The sequence below is a fragment of the Tamandua tetradactyla genome, chromosome 26, assembly GCF_023851605.1.
Source record: "Tamandua tetradactyla isolate mTamTet1 chromosome 26, mTamTet1.pri, whole genome shotgun sequence".
In the NCBI taxonomy this organism is placed as follows: Eukaryota; Metazoa; Chordata; class Mammalia; order Pilosa; family Myrmecophagidae; genus Tamandua; species Tamandua tetradactyla.
Window position 1 is genome coordinate 30,245,937 of NC_135352.1, and position 24,502 is coordinate 30,270,438.

Below are 24,502 nucleotides of genomic sequence, written 5' to 3' on the forward strand. Positions count from 1 at the left end.
GGAGAGGTCTGCCAGCAGGTGACAGGCCCAGCCACCAGGCCAATCCAGGACCTGGACAGGGGAACTGTCCAAGCAGGCAGGCTCACCTGTCCTCCAGGGCAACTGCCCGAACAGGCAGGCTCACCTGTCCTCCAGGGGAACTCCCCGAGCAGGCAGGCTCACCTGTCCTCCAGGGCAATTGCCCGAGCAGGCAGGCTCACCTGTCCTCCAGGGGAACTGCCCGAACAGGCAGGCTCACCTGTCCTCCAGGGCAACTCCCCGAGCAGGCAGGCTCACCTGTCCTCCAGGGGAACTGCCCGAACAGGCAGGCTCACCTGTCCTCCAGGGCAACTGCCCGAACAGGCAGGCTCACCTGTCCTCCAGGGCAACTGCCCGAACAGGCAGGCTCACCCGTCCTCCAGGGCCTGAATTACCTGTCACCAGAACTTGTCAGGGGTCCAGAGCTCCTCATGTCCCTCTGAAGGACCAGGCCTGAAAGAGTGGATAGAGACCTGCCACGTCTGTCTGCTCAGGTGAGGAAAACCAGGTAAGGGCCTCAGGGAGAACTCCGGGAGGTGCTCCCTATGCTTCCACTGTCAAGACAGTTTGTCTGAGCTGAAAACTTATATAGAGAAAAATCTGACCATCTAATAATTTAAATGCAATCATTTTTTACTTATGGACATTTGTTTGCATTATTACATCTTTTGGAATGATGTGTCCAAAGAATATATTCTGCCACCTCTGTTTTTGGGCAAACAAATTTTGCACAATGAGACAGGAGTCCTTGCTGCTTCCGTCTCCGGGTGTGTGGCCTCTCCTGCCAGCTCAGGACCTGCTGTGAACACTGAACAGCTTCTCTCTCCCTTTGGATTTAAGTGAGGACAGGTGAGGCAAAGCAATCAGAGACTATCAGTAAACTGCCTCACGTGAATAAGTCCAAGGTGGGATTTATAATGAGGCTGGTGCCACAATTAACAATTTGAGTGAGAAGTTACTCAGAAAAGTGCAAAGAGGTGGGAGAGAAAGAGAGCAAGCGCTTTGCCTTTTTTTGCTACTTTTTATTGTTAGAACACATTTTAGGACGGCAAAATCCTTCACATTTTTGCAGGATGGCAATAGTAATGGATGATGGGTTTTCAGAAGTGGACAGGTGTACAAATATCTTAACAAGGGAGCAAACAAATCACCGAAAAAGCTATTAGGGTCACTTATAAATTCTATTGTCTTCTCTCCCCCTTTCCATGTTTAAAATTAAAGCAATTGTAGGTCTACAGAAAAGACATTTACCCCACTATTATTAACACTTTGCGTTAGTATGGCACCTTTGTTAAATCAATGAAACATTATAATTATACCATTAATTATAATATAACTATAGATAGTTCATAGTTTATATTAGGGTTCACTGCTCATGTTCAGTTCTAAGGGTTTTTAAAAAATTTTATTCTGGTAGCATATATGAAACCTAAAATTTACCTTTTAACCACATGCCAGTACACAATTCAGTCCTGTTATCTGTATTCCCGATGCCATGCCGCCCTCACCACCCGCCTTCGCCAAAACTTTTCCATCACTCCAAACAGAAACGCAGTCCCAAATGGTGTTCTCTTGTCTGCTCTGGATCTGTTTCTTTCTGAGTGTGAAGTCGGGAAGAGTTAGGCCAGCTGATACTATTATTTCAGTACCTTAGTAAGGGGATCTTGGAGCCGAGGGATTTGAAGAAAACTTTGAAAGCGGAAAAGGCTAGTGCTTGTGAAGTGAGCAAAAGGGCTTGAAGGTGAGAGAAACAACCCACAGGCTCAGGGTTGAGGGAGAAACAGGAAAACGACAGACATTCCTGAAAAGGCCTGGGACAGGTAGAAATGGAGCCCGCTTCAAGGGGGAGGGACTTCAGGAGAAAGACACCGAGGGGACAGCCCGGGGCTGAGGGCAGGATTCTTAAGGGACAAGGGCCGTGGGTAACCCTTTCACGGGGGAGCCCCGTGGGGCACCAGGGGTGGATGGATTGATGCCAGCAGATCCAACGACAGGTCTCCTCAACAAAAGAGCCACCCCTGCCCCGGGTGAGGGGCGGCCAGGGCCCACCGAGAGGGGGAGTCTGTGGGGCGCAGTGCTGGACTGCTGAACTTGACTTTAGCCCCTACACCTGGCCCCAGACTCAAGAATTGTAAGCTCATGGAAAACAGCTTCCTGAAGCCTCAGCTCCTCCCAAATCCACTTCTCTGCCGGGCACCTTGGACTGTCTCGGGAGCACCCTTCTGAGTCCTTCTGGCTCCCTAGGACCATCCATGCAGACAGGCCTGGGATGGCTCCCCCGGCCCCAACCCCCCAGTCTTCTAAGCAGCGCCCAGCCAGATTGCCTGGCTCTCCATGTGGCAACGCATGGAAGCAAGGCCACTCTGGCCCCCGTGCTCCAGAGACCTCGCCACAGAGCAGCATTTCTATTATCACTTGGTAATTGGAGTTCTGCCGACTTGGGATTACTGCTAATGGAAAGCAAATGGGCTAAGAATCAAGAAATAAGCACTTGAACAGCCAGCACCACTCAGGAAAGCGAAGAGGTGATTACGCCACTTTGTGTGGACGGCCATCACGTGTCCTAAGAGTTGCAAAGAGCTCACCAGCCCATAGAGGTGAAGCCCGGCCCGCCTTCTCCAGGTCCTGCCTCACCTGCCCAGTTCAGCGTGTGGCTGCCCAGGCAGGGGCTGCACCTGCGGCCCAGATTGCTGCCCAGCGCCCAGGCTCTCCGAGGCAGGAGGAAGTTTTGATTTTCCCTTCGCTGCTTGCATTCTCTCTGGTGCCCAAACCTCAGAGAAGCTCAGAGAACCCAAAGGGCTCCCACCTGCTCCCTGTTGGGCCCCTCAGCGATGGGCCGCTGGCCTTCTCACCAAGCGGGGCCCAGAGAAGAGGCTGTGACAGGCCCGGATGGGGCTGCAGAGGGCAAGGAGCCCAGAACAGTGGCTCTTGACTCAAGGAGAGAGAAGTGGCTGTAAAGACTGATGTCTCCTAGGGTTTGCTGACCTCTGGTCTCTAGTTAAACTTGCCCTTTCTCAGTGGGGTAGTGTCAGCTATCATACATTTACATGAGGGGCCTCTTCTCCACAGATCACGGCCACCCCCTTCCCAGTTGCTAAAAGGCAATTTAATATGCAGAAGCTCTGCTAGGACAGCAGTAGGTCACGGCATGAGGAAATGGGAAAAAAAATTCTAACCCAAACTCTGCCCTTCACTCGTCCTTCTGGGAGAGCCAGCTGCCAAGGACAGAGCGGGCAGGCCGGGCCTCCTGGTCTCAGCGCAGAAATGGGGAAACTGAGGCAATATCAGCTGTTTGCCAAAGACCTTCAAGAGTCAGGTTCCAGTGGGGTCCAAGGGGTGGAGGGGCTTTGATTTTCACTCCCCCGCGCTGGTGGACGCTGGGGGGACATTTCCAGACAGCTTCTCGGATGTGGGAGAAGCAGGAGAGGAACCAACCGTTCAAAAAGTGCTTCCCCTCACCCACGACCACCTCCCTTAGCCATTAAATGTCAGTGTGGCCCTGTTCGCTCAGGGGAAAGCATCTACATCGAGCAGTAAAAAAGGTGATGAAATGAAAGAAGTGGCGAAATGACATTTTTTTTCCAGGACGTTTGTCATATCTCCTGCATGGAAGAAAATTGCTTTCTGTAAATCTTGGTCCAACAGAACAAAAACACCTATTTCTTTCCAGTTGGGGAGACAGCCATTCTCATCGGCATAATGAAGGTATTGTAAGCTGTGACTTTTACAAAGTCTGAGGGAAACCAATCTGCAATCCTGACAGATGTGATCTTTCCCGGGATGCACCGTTCGTTTACGGCGGGCGAGAGACCTCAATTAATTTATGAGCGGGGACAGCAGGACGTGACCCCTTGTGCGCAGGCTACGTGGAGCTGTCCCTGTCTGAATTTATGTTCTGGTAATTTAAAAAGATTTATATTAAGCTTTTCTTTCATTTTGAGAGTAGATTAAAATTCTAATGGAAACCATTTGTATGCGTTTGTTGAACTGAATAGTATTTATGGCTGTAGAAAAAAAAATGCTGCAAAATTCTGCTGGTAATAAAGTCAGTGAAGCAAGAATAAGTGTAAAAACAGGAAGGAAACACTCAATAGAAACCATACTGTATTATATAAGTATAATGAGGGGGCGAAGCCAAGCAGAACGGGGCAGGGATTAGGTCCCCCGAATAGGATAGTTTTCCTTATTTAGTGTAAGGTTTTTATAGCCCTTTTATGGCTTAAAACCAAATTTAAATTTCGAAATAGGCCCAGATCGGTCCTCACAGACCCCAAGGCCGTTCCCGGTGTCTTGAGCCCCTGCTGGCCGGGACACACAGGCGGGAAAGGAAATTCAAGCTGCAGCTCAGAGGAAATATGCTGATGCCGGGGAAAGGAGACGCAGAAAGCGGGAGGCCAGAGGATGGCAAGTGGCATGAGAACCCGAGCTCAGGAGCGGAGGGCGTGTGGCCCAGGGTTGCCTGCGCTTCCCGAGCAGCAGGACCTGTTCCTTAATTCTCTGCAGCTGCCCTCAAAAGACCCACAGACCGGGCAGAGCGAAGACAACAGGAGTTATCCTCTCGAGTTCCAGAGGCCAGACGTCTAAAGTCAAGCTGTTGCCAGAGCTGTGCTGCCTCCTGACCTCGTAGGGGACAACCCTTCCTTGCCTCCTCCTAGCTTCTGGCGGTTTGCAGAAGTCTCCTTAGGCATCTGCCCTGGCATGGCTGGCTCATCCCTGGTCTGCTGTGTCTCCCTTCTCATAAGGACGCCTGTCCTATGAGATTAGGATCCTGCCCTACTCTAGGATGGCCTCATCTTTTTTTTTTTTTTCTCACAATCCCACGGTCACATTGTAAATGCTATATGGTTATACAATCATCTTCAAGAAGCAAGGCTACTGGAACACAGCTCAACTGTTTCAGGTACTTCTCTCCAGCCACTCCAATACACCATAAACTAAAAAGGGATGTCTATATAATGTGTAAGAATAACCTCCAGGATAACCTCTTGACTCTGTTTGAAATCTCTCAACCATGAGTCTGTCTTTCCTCTCATTCCTCTCCTCCCCCTTTTGGTCAAGAAGGCTTTCTCATCCCCCTCATGCCGGGTCCCAGCTCATCCTGGGAGTCAGGTCCCACTCTGCTCCCTGGGAGTCCTGTCCCACGTTGCCAGGGAGATTTATACCCCGGGAGTCATGTCCCATGTAGGGGGAGGACAGTGAGTTCACCTGCACAGTTGGCTTAGACAGAGAGGAGTATGGCCTCATCTTAATTTAACTAATTCCATTTGCAACCACATATTTCCAATAAGGTCACTCTTTGAGGTACTGGGGGTTAGAATTTCATCATGTCTTTTGTGGGTGGGTGGGTGGGGGGCACAATTCAGCCCAGAACAAGCAGAGAAGTCGCTGTGCTTGGCTCTGTGGGGTGTGTCCCGGGCACCTGCCTCCATTCATGACTAATGCCCCTTGACCAGGGCTGCTCTGTGTGTGTGGGGGAGGTACAGCCCCCTGCCACCCCCTGTGAAGGCAGCTGCACACATTGCAGCCCAGCCAGCGCCTTCCGCAGGGTGGGCAAGCAGGCTGACCGTACAGGGGGCACCCAGAGGCGGCGTCTGCACAGAGAGAATGTGGAAGGTTCTCTCAGGGTCACTTTCCAGGGGAGAGAAGCTCCTTGCCTTATTAGAAGGGCAGAGAACTTTGGTATTCTGTCAACATCCATCTTGGAGCAGAGAGGGAGTGAAAGAGACAAGAGACAGAGGAAAAGGGAAGGAGAAAGAGACAAACCCAGAAACTCTTCTCTCAGGAGGAGCAGCCGCCGTAGTCTCAGAGGCAGGTAACACCAGGCATGATGGTTAACAGACCAAGTGAAGAGAAAATGGGAATTTCCTGAGAGCCCTCTGTTTTGTCTCCGTGTTACCTCCAGTTGTAAGCATGCTCTTTTGCAGAGTTGCACGGATGTCATAAAATGCCTTACCGTGCGTTAGCGCATTTTACAGATGCAAGGTAGTATTGCTGTCAACAGAAGCTTGCGAGAAAAATAAGGAATTATTTCAGAAACTACCATCTTCTCTCAAAATTAAACAAAGCCTGAAATATGGTAGTTCTGGCTTCGGGGTTTTCAGAAGCAAATCACATCCACGTCAGGCCCAAGCACAGGCCCCTCTCTGCCCTGGAGGTCTCGTCGGCCTGCAGTCTGGTCACTTCTACTCGGTTTAGTTTGTCGTGTGTGTGAGGCCAAGACATGGATCTGCCTTGTCAGCTGCATCCCCCTGGCACCCGGCGCAGCTCCTGGCACCCAGCAGGGGCACAGTACGGATTTGTGGGGCTAAAGAGAGATGTTCTAGGCCCCATGAGAGACGCAGACATGAGTGAAACATTGGGGGTGGCTGGAGGGCTGGGAGCGGCAGCCAGGGCACGTCAGGGCTGCATGGAGCTGCGCCTGGCTCAGGCGCTAAGCTCAATTTTACTGGACCAGGGGCGAAATGACAAAACTTACTTTTCTATGAACTGCTCTTAACCTCTGTGATGGGGTGAATTGTGTCCCCCGAAAAGACATGGTGAACTCCTACCCCCCAGTACCTGTGAATATGACCTCATTTGAAAAGAGGGTCTTTGCAGATGTATTTAGGTTAAGATGAGGTTACACTGAGTTGGGGGGGTGTCCCTAATCCTTTAAGGGGGTGCCCTGGTACGAAGAGGAGAGACACGAGGAAAGAAGGCTGTTGTGGCGACAGAAGGGGGGCCCGAGGGCTGCCGCTGCACACTCAGGGATGCTGAGGCCAGCTGGCACAACGTGGGAAGCTAGGGAGAGGCAAGCTTCTCCTTGATGAGTTTCCCAGGGAGCACTTCCCTGATACTTTGATGTCTTACTTCTAGCCTCCAGAACTGACCCAATACATTTCTGTTGTTTTAAGGTGCCCCCCCCTGAGTTTGTAGGGACCCCAGGAAACTAAGACAACTCCCAATATTACAACACAACTTTATATAATTTAACAGAGCTGCTACTATAAGGCAAGCAGTCAATGTTTTTACATATCTTAACCCCATTGGACTTCCCAAATCAATACTAGAAAATAAGGAACATGATTCTTATCATTACCCTCCCGTCTCCCAGATGAGAAAAGAGCTGTGGAGAGATCTGTTAGTCACCTGTTGTCACGTCACTGCAGAGTGGGAGAGCTGCCATTTGGATTCACATTGGATTCCAAGTCTGGTTCTCTCTCATTTATTCTTCTGCTTGGACATTGTGCTGGGTGCCAGGGGTCACCATTCATTGTCTCTGCCCTTGGGAAACTCATGAACCATGAGGGGAAACCCATATGTAAAGAATGAACTCTCACATAGGATGCCAGGCATTATAACGGTGGCACTCAGGGGCACACTACTCAACACGGGGAGGCAGTGGATGGAGAAAGGGTTTTCAGAGGAGGGAAACCTGAACTAGTTCATGGAAAATAAGGAAATCTTTCAGGAAGATTGGTAAGGTCTGTGCTTCAAGCTTATCTTATGGGTGATGTCTTCCTTGAATTCCCCGGATAAAGAGCAAACACAGTTTCCCTCAGCCCCTGCACTTTTGGTCCATCTTCTCTCTCTGCCCAGCACTCAACACATGCAACACACCGTGGGTGGCAGACTGAGTGATGCCCCCCCACCCCCCAATGATGTCTACATCCTAAGCCTCAGGACCTGGGAATTATTGCCTCATATGGCAAAGGGGACTTTGCAGGTGTGAATAGACTGAGGATCTTGAGACGGAGTTATCTGGGCAGGCCCAAGACAAGGGTCCTTAGGACAGGGAGGCAGGAGGTCAGAGAGAAGAGCAGATAGTACCCAGGTGGCTTTGAAGACGGAAGAAGGGGCCACGAGCAGCCACTGACCGCTGACAAAAAGCAAGGAACCAAGATTCTCCCAGAGCATCCAGAAGGGACTAGCCTTGCCGACACCTGAATCTTAGCTGTAAGTCTCATTTGGGACTTCTTACCTCTAGAATGGTGAGAGAAAGCCTTCGCGTTGGTTTCATCCTCCGGGTCTGCGGTAATTTGCTGTAGCTGCAATGGGAAGCCCATATGCACTGATCTGCTTGTGCACGGGCTCCTTGTCTCTTTTCCTCCCATAGAATAGAACTCCCTGAGGACGGAGTCCTTGTCCCTCGTGTTGGCCACAGAGCCTGCCCAGGAATGGCATACACTGAAAACTTGTTGAATGAATGAAGACAGAGAGGGGCAGTGCAGGCCTAGGGACTACTGCCAGTAAGGTCCCTCAAGTAGGACAGAGCATGTGGGCTCTGAAATGGCAGGTGGCTGTGGCTGCCTCATGAGGGGAGATGGGGAAGTGATGGTTGGAGACATCAGAGGGAGCTGATATTGCAGCATTTTACATTTTTATTCTGCAGGTGAGGAAGAGCTATTGTAGGGTTTATGTGGAGCAGAGGCCTGGCCATATTTGTTGAGTGCTTTTAAAAGTTGTTTTTCTAAAATTAAAAACAATCTTTGCTCGTAGTTAAAAATAGGGGAAATAAAGAAACATAAACAGAAAAACAAAAATCACTCATTATCTCACCTCCTAGAGATAGGCACTGTTAACATTTTGATATGTGCATGTGTGTGTGTGTATTTCTCCTTTCCCAATTAGGATTATACTTTATATACTATTTTGAAACCTTTTCCCCCTGTCATTCCCTCCATGTCATTAAGTATTCTTCTAAAAACATATTTAATGATTACATAGTATTCTATCATGCAACCATAACCAAATTTATTTTGTCAGTCCTCTCTAATTGGACAGTCCCTTTGCCCCTGACATGTCCTAGGCATTCAGTATTTGTTGAATAAATGAATGAATGAATGTTCAGAGAAAATCCTTATACATAAATCTTTTATGTATCTCTGATTATTTCTTTAGGAAAACAACTCTTGCAAGTGGAAGCACTGGGTCAAGGACTATCTTTTTATAGCCTACCAATAAATATGGTCAAATTGTCTATTTAAAAGGTTGTAAAAATATGACCCCAGCAGCAACATATGAGAACATAATTTCACTGCACCAGAGATGGTATTGTAATTTTTAAAGCCCATATTTGCATTTTAGAAAAGTTTTCATGAGACAGGGCTGAGGTTGGAGAAGTTCCGACAGCGATAAGAACCTGAACGATCGCTATGGAGGGTATAAGAAAGAAGATAGATCTGAGAGCTTGGCAGATGGTAAAATCAGCGGGACTGGAATGCAAAAGGTTGACAGCTGAGATGCCGGGTAGAGGCCCTTTGTGCGCATGCGCAGAGCTAGGGCGGCAGGCGGGCGCGTGTCTGCGTGAAATGCTGGGGCTGGTTGTGGCCTGGCTGTGCAGGTCAGCGCTTGCCCAGAGCTGGAGGGTGTGACTAGGGGCTATACCTATATGCAGATCTGGGAGTGCCATAAACTGATGTACCTGCACAGAGCTCAGGGGGTGAGGGCTGGGGCTGTGCCACTGTGTGGGCCGGGCGGGTGTAACCTGGGTGCGGAGGTAAGTGCCCGCAGCCTCTAGGTGCTGCCAACTGCCTGCGGGGGGCAGGGACAGGGAGGTAGAGCTCGGGAGGGGCGGGGTGGGAGTGTGCCTGTGCAGGAGAGGCGGGTTGGGCTGGGGCAGGCATGTGCGCGCCTGGGGTGGGGGTGTGGGGCGGGAACGCGTGTGAGGGGTGGGCGGGGCCAGAGCGCTTGGAGAGCAGAGAGGGGTGGCGGGTGACGGGGTTAGGGTGCGTGGGGTGTGGGGTGAGTCGTGGGTCTCCGGCTGCACAGTCAACCACCCCGGCCTGGCTTACTTCCTGGTCCTGGGCTCCCCAGCTGTGCACCCCTGAGGGCTACCGGCTTCCGCCTTAGGCGGTTTGCACCAGCCAGACGGATTCCAGTTCTCGGCTTCTCAGGTCCTCAGCCTCTGCAACCAGGGCTGCCCTATGTGGTGCAGAAGGCTCTCCCAGGTCACTTACACCCTGGAATCACCGTCTCAGTCACCCTCCTGTCCCTTCTCTAGCTGTTATTTGGAGCAGGTTGAACTTGACCTATCTATTCCACCAGCTTCCTGGGACTCCCAATGCCCATGTTGGAATGGAGCTATGTGACTGCACCAGTGGAGCATGCGTGTAAGTAAAACATGCCACTTCTGGACCAAGATTTGTAAGAAATGGCGTGCCCTCTCCACTTTCTTTTTTCTTTTATCCCTGTCTTGAAGCAGAGGGATTAATTCAGCCACCAGATGCTCAAGATTTAGAGCCTGGCACCCTGAAATCGCCATCTGGTGAAAGCCACCTGCCAACCAGAACACTCTTATTGGACTGTGATATTTTACATGAGTGAGAAATAAATGGTAAATATGTTATACCATTGAGATGTTGGGGGTTATTTGTTACAGCAGTTCATTAATAACCTCCTAAGCACCTGTAAGTACCGGTTTAATAAAAGGCTGAGAAAAATTAAATAAGCAGGGCAGTGCAATGGTGCTGCAGTGGCAGAATTCTCGCCTGCATGCCTGAGACCCAGGTTCGATTCCCAGAGCCTGCCCATGCCAAAAAAAAAAACAATTAAATAAGAGGTGGGTCAAAAGGACCTCAGAGGGTTTCAGAGTAAAATGGTTCCCTGAAATATCAGAAATAATCCAGCAATTTCACTGCTAGGTATATATCCAAGAGAAATGAAAACACATCGTTTTAGTTTGCTGAGACTGCTAGGACAAACATCTCACACTGGTTGACTTAATTAAAAGAATTTATTGGCTACAGTTTTGGAGGCAGCAAGTCCAAGGTCAAGGTGTTGACAGGCTGTGCTTTCTCGTGGAGTCCGAGGAGTTCCGGTGCTGGCGTGCTGCCGGCCTTGGAATTCCTTGGCTTCTAGGTGCTCACTGCCTCCTTCACGTGGTCATAGTTGTCTCCTTCTCTGGCTTCTACCTCTGTGTCCGATTTCCATTGCTCATAAGGACTTTTCCCTTTTAGATTAAGGCTCATCCTCATTTGGTTTGACCTCACCTTAACTGATAACATCTTCCAGTATTAATTTACAAATAGAATCATATCATAGGACTGAGGATTAGAACTTTGGGCAGGGTGTGTGTGTGTGAGTGTGCATGATTCAACCCCCATGTCTACAGAAAACTTGTATACAAATGCTCAGAGCAGGATTACTAATAATACCCCAAAATGGAAGCAATCATCATCAAAACCAACCATCAAAAAACCCATCAACTGAAGAGTGGAAAAATGAAATATGGTATATCCTTATAATATTATTCAGAAATAAAAAAAAAGAATGGGGTACTGATACTGCTGTAACATGGATGAACCTTGAAAACATTATATTATGTGAAAGAAACCAGTCATAAAAGGCCACATGTTGTATGATTCCATGCCTAGAACAGACACATCCAAAGAGACAAAAGTAGAACAGTTGTTGCCTGCGGGGTGGGGGGTGGGGGGGAAAGGGTGAGTGGCTGCTAATGGATATAGCTTTTTGCATGTGTGCAGTGATGAAAATATTCTAAAATCACGCTGATGGTGGTGATGCTTGCACAAGTCTGGGAATATTCTAAGAAGTACTGACTTGCGCTCTTTAAATAGGTGACCTGTATGGCGTGTGAATTATATCTCACTAAAGCTGTTATGAAAAAAACGAGAGAAAAGCATAGAGAACAACAGCAAAATGGAACAATAATGAGAAGAAACAATGAAACCGGACAGATCTTTTCTACCCCCTCCAGCAGCCCAGGCTCTCATAGGGCACACGAGAAGCCAACCGACAGCTTCCAGGTGAAAACAGAGCCACCTCCCAGCTCCAGATAAGTCAGCCCAGCACTGGCTTCACACAGAGGGTGAAGATTGTCTGCGTTCCACAGGGTAACAAGGCTTTATTTTCAAATATAATTTGAATATAAAGATCAAGACCCGGGGCCAGTCCCCAAAGGGTTCAAAGAGACCATAGATCTTTGCTGGCAAAATGTTTAAAAAGAAAACAACACAACCAAAAGACACTTCACAAGGAACTGAAATAAGAAGAATGATGTCTGGAGCTCGTCAGCATGGAGGGAACGGAGGGGAGAACCCTGTTGATCCAGGGAAGGGTGTAACCAGGGTAGGAGGCGTTGATTGTATTAGCTCCGATGCCCGTCAGGGACTCTATTCCAAAAGTGACTGTGCAAAGTATGACGCTCTCTCTGGACCTGAGGTATTACAAGGATTTGTGGAAATTACTTTCATTCAAACAGAAAAGAGGAAAACAAAGAAACGAAAGGAAACCAAAGGCCCCTTCAGTTCTTTTATCACAAATTCATACTTGGAAAGGAAAATAAGAAAGCTCAATTCATAATGAGTGATTTTAAAATATTGTCTGCCATGTGCTCTTGTGGCACTGCAGCCCCCCCGCCCCATTCTCTCTCTCTCTCAGCAGAGCCTGTGGACATGTGGACACCATTCCTGAATCCAGGAGCCAAGCCCCTTGCTTAAGAAAAGCTTGTGGAATAGATTTTCTGCTTTGTGGTGTTAGTAAGTGTGGTAGATTGAATTATGTACACCAAGAGACGTGTTCTTAATTTTAATCCCACATTCCTGTGGGTGAACCCATTTTGTGTGTGTATGTGTGCGTGTGTGAATAGGACCTCATGAAGACGTAAATTTTAGTTAAGGTGTGGCTCAACTGAATGGGGGTGAATCTTAACCTATGTTACTGGAAGCTACTAGGAGAAGCCAGATGTCAGCAGATCCTGGAAGAGCAGACACAAGGAGAGAGAGATTGTCATGTAATAGGCAGAAACGCAAGCCAAGGAGCCCCAAAGATTGCCAGCAGCCAGTGCAAGAACAGTAGATTTGGGGGAGAAAGCAAGTCTTGCTGATATCTTGATTTTGGACTTCTTTTAGCCTTAAAACTGCGAGCCAATCTATCCTGCACTTTGTGGAATTTGCTTTAGCACCTTAAGTATACAAAAACAGTAAGTCTTTAGGTGCTCATCAAAGCCTGATTGGTTGTAGATGAGGAAACGAAAGCTTTCTGGAAGAAGAGATGTGTCCAGTATCGATAGGGAATTCCAGGTATGATGAAACTCAGAAAGAGGAGAAAAACTGGCCTGGTTCCTAACGAGATTTTATTCATTTTAACTCTTGAGAAGTCACTTCTTGCTGCCTTTCTTGGTGAAGAACTCTTATTTTATTATGAAGGAAGGAAAGAACACAATGCTGGTTGGCTTTTATTCTTGTGCAATCTTGCAGCTCAGGTTTTATTTTATAGATGAAGCAGCTAAGACACAGAAATGTGTCTAAACTCTCCGTAGGCCATGGAGCAAGTGAGATCCTTGGCCAGAATTCAAATCCAGCTCTGCGTGACTTCCAAGTTCGTTTTTACTCCACTGCTCCCCATGGTCTCCCAAGAAAAATGACTTCCCCTGGGGGGAAATGTGTGGGGAAAAAAATGCTACATTTTAGTAGGTGATTCATGCTCCTGGTCACATTGCATTATTTTGAAAGGTCCAGGACTTCTGATTTCTACTGCAAGTTAAGGGAAAAGTTGGGGTCAGTTCTTTCTGGTTCTCTCAGAAACTGAACCTGGCAGAAGCTGCAGGGAGGGCACCGAACAGGATTCAAACTCACTTCTGCCACTCAAGGTCCTTGCTGCGATGTAATACTATGTGGTTTTTGAGATTCTGTGAGAAATGCAGGACACTGGATTATTCTTATCTAGAGGCTTTGCGGAGACGTGAGTCCCGGCGTTATAAGAATGTGGGACGACGCGTGCCTCGTCATGACGTGCGGGGCTGGTTCATTCACTAAACCACAGGTAAGTTTGCTCCAAATAGACCCAATTCATGAGAGAAGCAAATCTGGGTGAGGGTGTTTGCTGGACACTGCCCAGGCTCACTCTGTCCCTGTAGTAGGGGTAGAGGGTTTGTGACCCCCTTAACCACTGCAGCTTGATGTCACCATAAACAGATTAAAAATTTTTTTTTTGGAGTATGGTTTTCAAGCAGGTGTTCTTAACATTTTTTTGCATTAAGGGTCACTTTGGCAGTCTGGGGAAATCCACAGATTGAATCATGTTTTTAAAAACATAGAATAAAATATATAGGACTTTGGTGGAAACCAATTATATCAAAATAAAATTGTCAAAATATTTTTTAAAATTCATTTGTGATAGAGTAACTGTGTGCTCTTCCATCAACACATTAAGTAATAGGATGTAGCACAGGTTTACAAGCCACCATAATCTTGAAGTAGTGATAAGGGTAAATCACATTTCAAAATGACTTGATATGAAAATGTGATTTTTATTGGAAACAAATCACAGGAATTGCTGATACTACTGTGGTTCTTTGCCCACATTTGTAATCAAAGGAAATGCTAAGTTTCATTTAGTGAAAGTAAAGATGTAATGAATTATTTTCCTATCCCAGTTTATGGTTGCCCCTGAATTCCTGGAACTCCTGAATTCTGTCTAGGGAAAGAAAGCTTAGCTTTCTTCTCTCAAGATTTTTTAGAGAAACAACTAACTGCTGTAATTATTGTTGCTTTGACATTTCGTCATTCTTTTGATTTCTTATTTCTTGATTTCTCTTATTCACCCTCTCTAGAGTCTTAGAATTCTGTTTCCAATTTTTTGAGCGCTTTTCCTTTCTTCCTTTTTCGTAAGCCTTTCATCTTTCTCCTGGTTCTGATACCAATCAAAGCAGGATCCTCTCACTGGGGTTTCAAAAGGAGAAAGAGTTTATTGCTATGGAAGCAAGGAGAACAGACCACCTATCAGCCTAAAATCTGCCTCCCGGAGAGTCTCAGGAGTTTAGGGTTTTTATGGATTTAAACAAGGGGAGGTGGCATTATTACCATTACAATGACAAGTATGAACAACTGCAATTCACAAATATAAAGCAGTGGCATTAAGCTAGAAATAAACTAGAGTCACCATTAGAACAGAGACACTGGAGTCGGCAGTTAGTTCTGGGCTGATTGGAGTTCCTTCATTAATTATGTGATGTCTTGGTGATCATAAGACTAATGTTGTAAGGCAGGATAAGGGGGTACAAACGGGCTTACAATTTGCAATTCAGTGCATTTCAGTAATTTCCTATTCTACGATATACTAGAAAGTAAGAAAAAGGCATTTATATGAGGATTCAGTCTTCATAGTTAGTTGTTAAACCTTGATTTCTCAGTGACCGTTCTGTATACAAGAAGAAATCCAAATAAACCCCTTTAAAATAACCAACAGGGGGCAGTGCAACGGTGGCTCAGTGGCAGAATTCTCACCTGCCATGCCGGAGACCTGGGTTCGATTCCCAGTGCCCGCCCATGCAAACAACAACAAAAATAACCAATAGGCAGAAAATGGAGGGATGGGGTGGGGGTGGGGGTGGGGGGTCGGGCAGCTAATAATGCAGCTTAGATCATATTTCTGTAACAATGTGTACCTGTCCCCACTCTGTGCTCATTCTCCCGGGCTCCTCAGCTTATTTCTTGTCCCCACAGAGGGCCGGAGCCCTGGGATCCTCACACTTCCAGAGTCTGGGGGTCCCTCTGCCTCAGGATCCCAGGGTTCTCGCTGCCCTGGAGTCTGGGGTCCTCCATCTCTGGGGCTGGATGCCCCCACCCCCACCCCCACCCCGGCCTTTGGTATTTCTAGCCTGGGAAACCAGACAGAGGCCTCCAACTTTTTGCCTAACAGAATCTTGAAAAACCAGGTATCTCATTACATATTTTTCGGTAAACAGCTTAATTTGTAGACGAAGCCCCTGTAAGAATGAAACTGAGTTCAGCTTTCACACAAGATGGCACAGGATGAGAGAACAAAACGGCTCACGCTGGTCTTACAGGCAGGGAAAGCTAAGGGCCTCTGATGCAAGCTTAGAATTGGCGCCAAATCCTTATATAGGTAAAAACAAGTTTAAATAAGTAACAGCCAGGGTCACCGAAATGTAAAGCTTAATCAAAAGCGGAAACCTTCAGCGGGAAATTTGAATTAGACTCTCTGGATAGGCTGTAACCTCTGGAGTATCCGATCCACAGAGAAACGAGAGAAGGACCTACGTACTAGGTTTAGGGTATAAAACCTGTGTCATTCTGTCGCTTGGCCTACGAGCTGTATTTTGGTTGTGCACTCATTCTTGCAAGAGAATGAATAAATTCTTTTCTTCTCCACAATCAGGTGAGCATTTATTCTCTTTCAGGTATGGCTTTCTTTCTAATGCCCCCCCCCCCATCCCACCCCCAGTTTGGGTTCGTAGCTCAGCGTGGCTTAATGCACAGACCCACAGAACACGGTGGAGGCAAAGGAGGTTTGTTTCCACCAGGGGAGGGCAGGGGACACTTCCCAAATTCGCCTCCCTATAGCCCATGTTAGAGACAAAGAAAGATCATTTTCTTGGGTAACGGGCCTGGCAGACTTCATTAGTCCCTTAGCGCAGCTGTGTCCTACTTCCTGTAGGATTTACATGCTCCGTGAGGCCGGGGCGTGGTGCCTCCAAGCCTGGCAGGTTAGATGAGGGCCTCGGCGTGTCTAGTGTGACTTGACATGTCGCTTCTCCATGGGACCAAAGCGCAGACTCACAGCTCGCTGATAGTTTTAAGGTTTCACTTAAAATGCTACCACTACAATTTTTTTTATAACTTTAAATAGGCTAAACACTTTTTGGGGGGCAGCTTTTATATTGTCTACCTGCTTTAAATACATATTTTGTTAAGATTTAGGAGCCGCACCTTTAGCTCAGTGTATGGGAAATGCCCCCTCTGGGGCTGAGATGTCAAGTCAACTAGGCAAATAAGACTTAGTATTTGTCAGAAAAAAAAAAAAAAGTGAGCCTCTGGAATGACCATCTCCTTTCTTGGATTTGAATTCTGAGATGGCTGATCAGATGGAGAAAGAGGTAGAGGGAGAGGGAGAGAGAAGTGGGGCAGGTGGGAGACGCTGCCGTGGGTCCTTCTTTTTTTTTTATTTTTTAATTTTTTTATTAATTAACGGAAAAAAGAAAAAAGAAATTAACCCAACATTTAGAAATCATACCATTCTACATATGCAATCAGTAATTCTTAACATCATCACATAGAAGCATGATCATCATTTCTTAGTACATTTGCATCAGTTTAGAAGAACTAGTGACACACCAGACAAAGATATAGAATGTTAATATAGAGAAAAGAAATAAAAGTAATAATAATAGTAAAAAAACAAACAAACAAAAACAAAACAAACAAACAAACAAAAACAAACAAACAAACAAAGCTTATAGCTCAGATGCAGCTTCATTCAGTGTTTTAACATGATTACTTTACAATTAGGTATTATTGTGCTGTCCATTTTTGAGTTTTTGTATCTAGTCCTGTTGCACAGTCTGTATCCCTTCAGCTCCAATTACCCATTATCTTACCCTGTTTCTACCTCCTGCTGGACTCTGTTACCAATGACATATTCCAAGTTTATTCTCGAATGTCCGTTCACATCAGTGGGACCATACAGTATTTGTCCTTTAGTTTTTGGCTAGACTCACTCAGCATAATGTTCTCTAGGTCCATCCATGTTATTACATGCTTCATAAGCTTATCCTGTCTTAAAGCTGCATAATATTCCATCGTATGTATATACCACAGTTTGTTTAGTTACTCGTCTGTTGATGGACATTTTGGCTGTTTCCATCTCTTTGCAATTGTAAATAACGCTGCTATAAACATTGGTGTGCAAATGTCTGTTTGTGTCTTTGCCCTTAAGTCCTTTGAGTAGATACCCAGCAATGGTATTGCTGGGTCGTATGGCAATTCTATATTCAGCTTTTTGAGGAACCGCCAAACTGCCTTCCACAGTGGTTGCACCCTTTGACATTCCCACCAACAGTGGATAAGTGTGCCTCTTTCTGCGCATCCTCTCCAGCACTTGTCATTTTCTGTTTTGTTGATAATGGCCATTCTGGTGGGTGTGAGATGATATCTCATTGTGGTTTTGATTTGCATTTCTCTAATGGCCAGGGACATTGAGCATTTCTTCATGTGCCTTTTGGCCATTTGTATTTCCTCTACTGGTAGGTGTCTGTTCAAGTCTTTTTCCCATTTTGTAATTGGGTTGGCTGTCTTTTTGTTGTTGAGTTGAACAATCTCTTTATAAATTCTGGATACTAGACCTTTATCTGATATGTCATTTCCAAATATTATCTCCCATTGTGTAGGCTGTCTTTCTACTTTCTTGATGAAGTTCTTTGATGCACAAAAGTGTTTAATTTTGAGGAGCTCCCATTTATTTATTTCCTTCTTCAGTGCTCTTGCTTTAGGTTTAAGGTCCATAAAACCGCCTCCAATTGTAAGTTTCGTAAGATATCTCCCTACATTTTCCTCTAACTGTTTTATGGTCTTAGACCTAATGTTTAGATCTTTGATCCATTTTGAATTAACTTTTGTATAGGGTGTGAGATATGGGTCTTCTTTCATTCTTTTGCATATGGATATCCAGTTCTCTAGGCACCATTTATTGAAGAGACTGTTCTGTCCTAGGTGAGTTGGCTTGACTGCCTTATCAAAGATCAAATGTCCGTAGATGAGAGGGTCTATATCTGAGCACTCTATTCGATTCCATTGGTTGATATATCTATCTTTATGCCAATACCATGCTGTTTTGACCACTGTGGCTTCATAATATGCCTTAAAGTCAGGCAGCGCGAGACCTCCAGCTTCATTTTTTTTCCTCAAGATGTTTTTTGCAATTCGGGGCACCCTGCCCTTCCAGATAAATTTGCTTATTGGTTTTTCTATTTCTGAAAAATAAGTTGTTGGGATTTTGATTGGTATTACATTGAATCTGTAGATCAATTTAGGTAGGATTGACATCTTAACTATATTTAGTCTTCCAATCCATGAACACGGTATGCCCTTCCATCTATTTAGGTCTTCTGTGATTTCTTTTAGCAGTTTTTTGTAGTTTTCTTTATATAGGTTTTTTGTCTCTTTAGTTAAATTTATTCCTAGGTATTTTATTCTTTTAGTTGCAATTGTAAATGGGATTCGTTTCTTGATTTCCCCCTCAGATTGTTCATTACTAGTGTATAGAAATGCTACAGATTTTTGAATGTTGATCTTGTAACCTGCTACTTTGCTGTACTCATTTATTAGCTCTAGTAGTTTTGTTGTGGATTTTTCCGCGTTTTTGACGTATAGTATCATATCGTCTGCAAACAGTGATAGTTTTACTTCTTCCTTTCCAATTTTGATGCCTTGTATTTCTTTTTCTTGTCTAATTGCTCTGGCTAGAACCTCCAACACAATGTTGAATAATAGTGGTGATAGTGGACATCCTTGTCTTGTTCTTGATCTTAGGGGGAAAGTTTTCAATTTTTCCCCATTGAGGATGATATTAGCTGTGGGTTTTTCATATATTCCCTCTATCATTTTAAGGAAGTTCCCTTGTATTCCTATCTTTTGAAGTGTTTTCAACAGGAAAGGATGTTGAATCTTGTCAAATGCCTTCTCTGCATCAATTGAGATGATCATGTGATTTTTCTGCTTTGATTTGTTGATATGGTGTATTACATTAATTGATTTTCTTATGTTGAACCATCCTTGCATACCTGGGATGAATCCTACTTGGTCATGATGTATAATTCTTTTAATGTGTTGTTGGATACAATTTGCTAGAATTTTATTGAGGATTTTTGCATCTATATTCATTAGAGAGATTGGTCTGTAGTTTTCTTTTTTTGTAATATCTTTGCCTGTTTTTGGTATGAGGGTGATGTTGGCTTCGTAAAATGAATCAGGTAGTTTTCCCTCCACTTCGATTTTTTTGAAGAGTTTGAGGAGAGTTGGTACTAATTCTTTCTGGAATGTTTGATAGAATTCACATGTGAAGCCGTCTGGTCCTGGACTTTTCTTTTTAGGAAGCTTTTGAATGACTAATTCAATTTCTTTACTTGTGATTGGTTTGTTGAGGTCATCTATTTCTTCTTGAGTCAAAGTTGGTTGTTCATGTCTTTCCAGGAACGCGTCCATTTCATCTAAATTGTTGTATTTATTAGCGTAAAGTTGTTCATAGTATCCTGTTATTACCTCCTTTATTTCTGTGGGGTCAGTAGTTATGTCTCCTCTTCCATTTCTGATCTTATTTATTTGCATCCTCTCTCTTCTTCTTTTTGTCAATCTTGCTAAGGGCCCATCAATCTTATTGATTTTCTCATAGAACCAACTTCTGGTCTTATTGATTTTCTCTATTGTTTTCATGTTTTCAATTTCATTTATTTCTGCTCTAATCTTTGTTATTTCTTTCCTTTTGCTTGCTTTGGAATTAGTTTGCTGTTCTTTCTCCAGTTCTTCTAAGTGGACAGTTAATTCCTGCATTTTTGCCTTTTCTTCTTTTCTGATAAAGGCATTTAGGGCAATAAATTTCCCTCTTAGCACTGCCTTTGCTGCGTCCCATAAGTTTTGATATGTTGTGTCTTCATTTTCATTTGCCTCGAGGTATTTACTAATTTCTCTTGCAATTTCTTCTTTGACCCACTTATTGTTTAAGAGTGTGTTGTTGAGCCTCCATGTATTTGTGAATTTTCTGGCACTCCACCTATTATTGATTTCCAACTTCATTCCTTTATGATCTGAGAAAGTGTTGTGTATAATTTCAATCTTTTTAAATTTTTTAAGACTTGCTTTGTGACCCAGCATATGGTCTGTCTTTGAGAATGATCCATGAGCACTTGAAAAAAAAGGTGTATCCTGCTGTTGTGGGATGTAATGTCCTATAAATGTCTGTTAAGTCTAGCTCATTTATAGTAATATTCAGATTCTCTATTTCTTTATTGATCCTCTGTCTAGATGTTCTGTCCATTGATGAGAGTGGTGAATTGAAGTCTCCAACTATTATGGTATATGTGTCTATTTCCATTTTCAGTATTTGCAGTGTATTCCTCACGTATTTTGGGGCATTCTGGTTTGGTGCATAAATATTTATGATTGTTATGTCTTCTTGTTTAATTGTTCCTTTTATTAGTAGATAGTGTCTCTCTTTGTCTCTTTTAACTGTTTTACATTTGAAGTCTAATTTGTTGGATATTAGTATAGCCACTCCTGCTCTTTTCTGGTTGTTATTTGCATGAAATATCTTTTCCCAACCTTTCACTTTCAACCTATATTTATCTTTGGGTCTAAGATGTGTTTCCTGTAGACAGCATATAGAAGGATCCTGTTTTTTAATCCATTCTGCCAGTCTATGTCTTTTGATTGGGTAACTCAGTCCATTAACATTTAGAGTTATTACTGTTTGGATAATATTTTCCTCTACCATTTTGCCTTTTGTATTATATATATCATATCTGACTTTCCTTCCTTCTACACTCTTCTCCATACCTCTCTCTTCTGTCTTTTCGTATCTGACTCTAGTGCTCCCTTTAGTATTTCTTGCAGAGCTGGTCTCTTGGTCACAAATTCTCTCAGTGACTTTTTGTCTGAGAATGTTTTAATTTCTCCCTCATTTTTGAAGGACAATTTTGCTGGATATAGGAGTCTTGGTTGGCAGTTTTTCTCTTTTAGTAACTTAAATATATGATCCCACTGTCTTCTAGCTTCCATGGTTTCTGCTGAGAAATCTACACATAGTCTTATTGGGTTTCCCTTGTATGTGATGGATTGCTTCTCTCTCGCTGCTTTTAAGATCCTCTCTTTCTCTTTGACCTCTGACATTCTAACTAGTAAGTGTCTTGGAGAACGCCTATTTGGGTCTAATCTCTTTGGGGTGCACTGCACTTCTTGGATCTGTAATTTTAGGTCTTTCATAAGAGTTGGGAAATTTTCAGTGATAATTTCTTCCATTAGTTTTTCTCCTCCCTTTCCCTTCCCTTCTCCTTCTGGGACACCCACAACACGTATATGTGTGCGGTTCATATTGTCCTTGAGTTCCCTGATACCCTGTTCAAATTTTTCCATTCTTTTCCGGATAGTTTCTGTTTCTTTTTGGAATTCAGATGTTCCATCCTCTAAATCACTAATTCTATCTTCTGTCTCTTTAAATCTATCATTGTAGGTATCCATTGTTTTTTCCATCTTTTCTACTTTATCCTTCACTTCCATAAGTTCTGTGAATTGTTTTTTCAGTTTTTCTCTTTCTTCTTTTTGTTCAGCCCATGTCTTCTTCATGTCCTCCCTCAATTTATCAATTTCATTTTCGAAGAGGTTTTCCATTTCTGTTCGTATATTCAGCATTAGTTGTTTCAGCTCCTGCACCCCACCCGAACCACTGGTTTGCCCCTCCGACCGGGCCACACTCCCAATTTGCTGAGCGTGATCCGCCACCCTCCGCCGGCGCCCGGGCACCCAGCCAGACCTCCCTGGGTGCTAGACCCCATAGGCCGAAAGATTCCTCCACGAAATCCCCAGACTCCGCCCCTCCCACCCTGCCCAGCAGGTGGTGCCCGCGGCACACGCCTGTCTACGGGCTCCACCAGCAAAAGTTGCTGTGGGTCCTCCAACCCTGGAAAACTCCCGCCATGGGGGACGCCCGGCAGCTGAAGCGGCCTGGAAGAGTGCCAGCCGGCCCGGAGGTCCGAACGCGGGGAGGGTCACCGGCTGCCGCAGCCTGGGAGAGCGCCCGACCGAACCTCCTAGTCGGCCCGGGGCGCCAAGCGTGGCGGGAGGGCGCCAGCTGCCGCAGCCTGGGAGAGTGCACCATTCCCAGCTGGACCGGGGAGTCACGTGCTTCGAAGGGACCCCCCGGTCACCGTTCTCCGCGGCCTGGGGATTTCCGACCCAACTCTCTCAGTTGGTCCGGGAGGTCTCGCATGGTGGGGGCGCCAGCCGCCGCGGCCCGAGGGGACCGCCCGCCCAACTCTGCCAGCCGGCCCAGGAAGGAGGAAGGCAGGGACTCCGGCTGCCTGCCGTCCCACCCGGGAAAGCCCGCGCCCCTCTGCGATCTCACCGGAGCTGGTTCTCCCAGACAGTCAGCCGTTCCAGGATGGGGTACGCCGTCCCTTTGATCTCCGTCGTGGCTCCGGGAGCTGCTCTGTATTGTCTCCACTCCCCCAGCAACTGTTCTGGAGGAGGAAAGGTGAGGGTGGCAAGGCCGCCAAGGCCGGCAGCGGAGGAGCCGGTGAAGGCAGAAGAGGGCACGGCGGCAGTTGGAGAGCCGCCGGAGCAGGAGGAGAAAGGGAAGGACAAGACGGCGGATTGGAGCGCCGCCGGAGCAGAAGGGGGAAGAGGGAGAGGAGGGCGGGCTGGCAGGCGGGGCGTGAACGCCGTGCCGGGCCGGCGGACAAAGAGGGAGAGGAGGCTGGCGGACAAAGAGCCCGTGGGTCCTTCTTACTGGGTGAACTGCTCGCCCCTCCAGGATTGGTCCTGAAGCTCCTCGCCTTGCCCTTGGGGAACCTGTCCTCGGGAGCAATGCCTTCCGAACTGTCCGGTTTTCATCTCCTAGAAGCATTCACACCCTGGGGGGATTGGGTTTGGGTGGGAAGGAGGCCTTTCTTTTGTTCAGTGAGAAGACCACGTGGGAAGGGGGTGGAGTGGGAAAGTGATGTTCCCACGTTCTTGGGTCAGTCAATTTTAGGGAGTTGAAGGCCTGGAAACTGATTCCCTTAAACTAGTCCATGGCCACTGGAAAGACTTGTAGACTATGGCTTCATCAAAGACCCATGAAATAAAGGAAGGGGTCGATTCCCTTTTTGATTAAATCTTTATATAATCACTTCTTCAATCACAGATATTTACTGAGAACTTATTATGTGCCAAACTCTGTGTTAGCTGTTGGAGAAACAAAGCCAGTTTCTGCCTTCTCTGCACAGAGTCCAGTAAAGGAGATAGACAAACGTAGGGCTGTGAGAGAAGGGCTGAGAAAGGAGAGGAAATGGCTGGGGCTGGAGGTAGGGTGTGGCCAGGGCTCAGGGAGGGCTTCCTGGGAGAAGGCGGCCACCCTGAGGTCGGAAGGGCAGGCTGAGCAAGCCAGGAGAAAGGGCAGCCGTCCTGGACAAAGGCTGTGGCTTCTCTGCCCGATGTACTCAAATGGTCAATTGCGGAGACATCGGGTTTCAAAGGAGAGAGTTTATTGCTAGGTGTGAAGCAGGAGACCAGCAGCCCTATCAGCCTAAAAATCTTGTGTTCCTGGGTCTAGGGACTTTACAGGTTTTAGGGATTCTAATAAGGGGAAATGGAGCCATTACAATTCCAATAGCAAGTATAAGCAGAAAGGCAGGGAGATGGGGTAAGTATCATTTCCAAAGCAAGTACAGGCAGAAACAATTTACAAATGTAAAGGAGTGAAACCGTACTGGAACCAAGCTAAGGGTTAGTTCTGAGCTGATGCCAGTTCCTCCATTAGCATTAGGGGGTTGCCCTTATGAGGAAAACAAACAAATGGATAAAAGGGGGAGTACCAGCTTTTTACAATCACAGACGCCCAAGATAAAGGCTTTTATGGTCATTACTATAGATGAGGATGGCTGGATAACAGTTCAGAGATTTCAGGTATTCTCTCTGTCTAATATACCAGAAAGTAAAAAGGAATATTTACATACTGATTCATTAATAATAATAATTTGTGAAATCATAATCAC

General features: G+C 45.8%; 1 long non-coding RNA gene across 1 annotated transcript; it reads left to right on the forward strand.

Moving 5' to 3' along the window:
* The first annotated feature begins 266 nt into the window (after nt 1–266).
* Nucleotides 267–10,302, forward strand: LOC143669693 (uncharacterized). Its single transcript, XR_013168990.1, has 3 exons — nt 267–526; nt 10,045–10,109; nt 10,199–10,302. It is a non-coding gene; the product is annotated as an uncharacterized LOC143669693 (long non-coding RNA).
* The last annotated feature ends 14,200 nt before the right edge of the window (nt 10,303–24,502 follow it).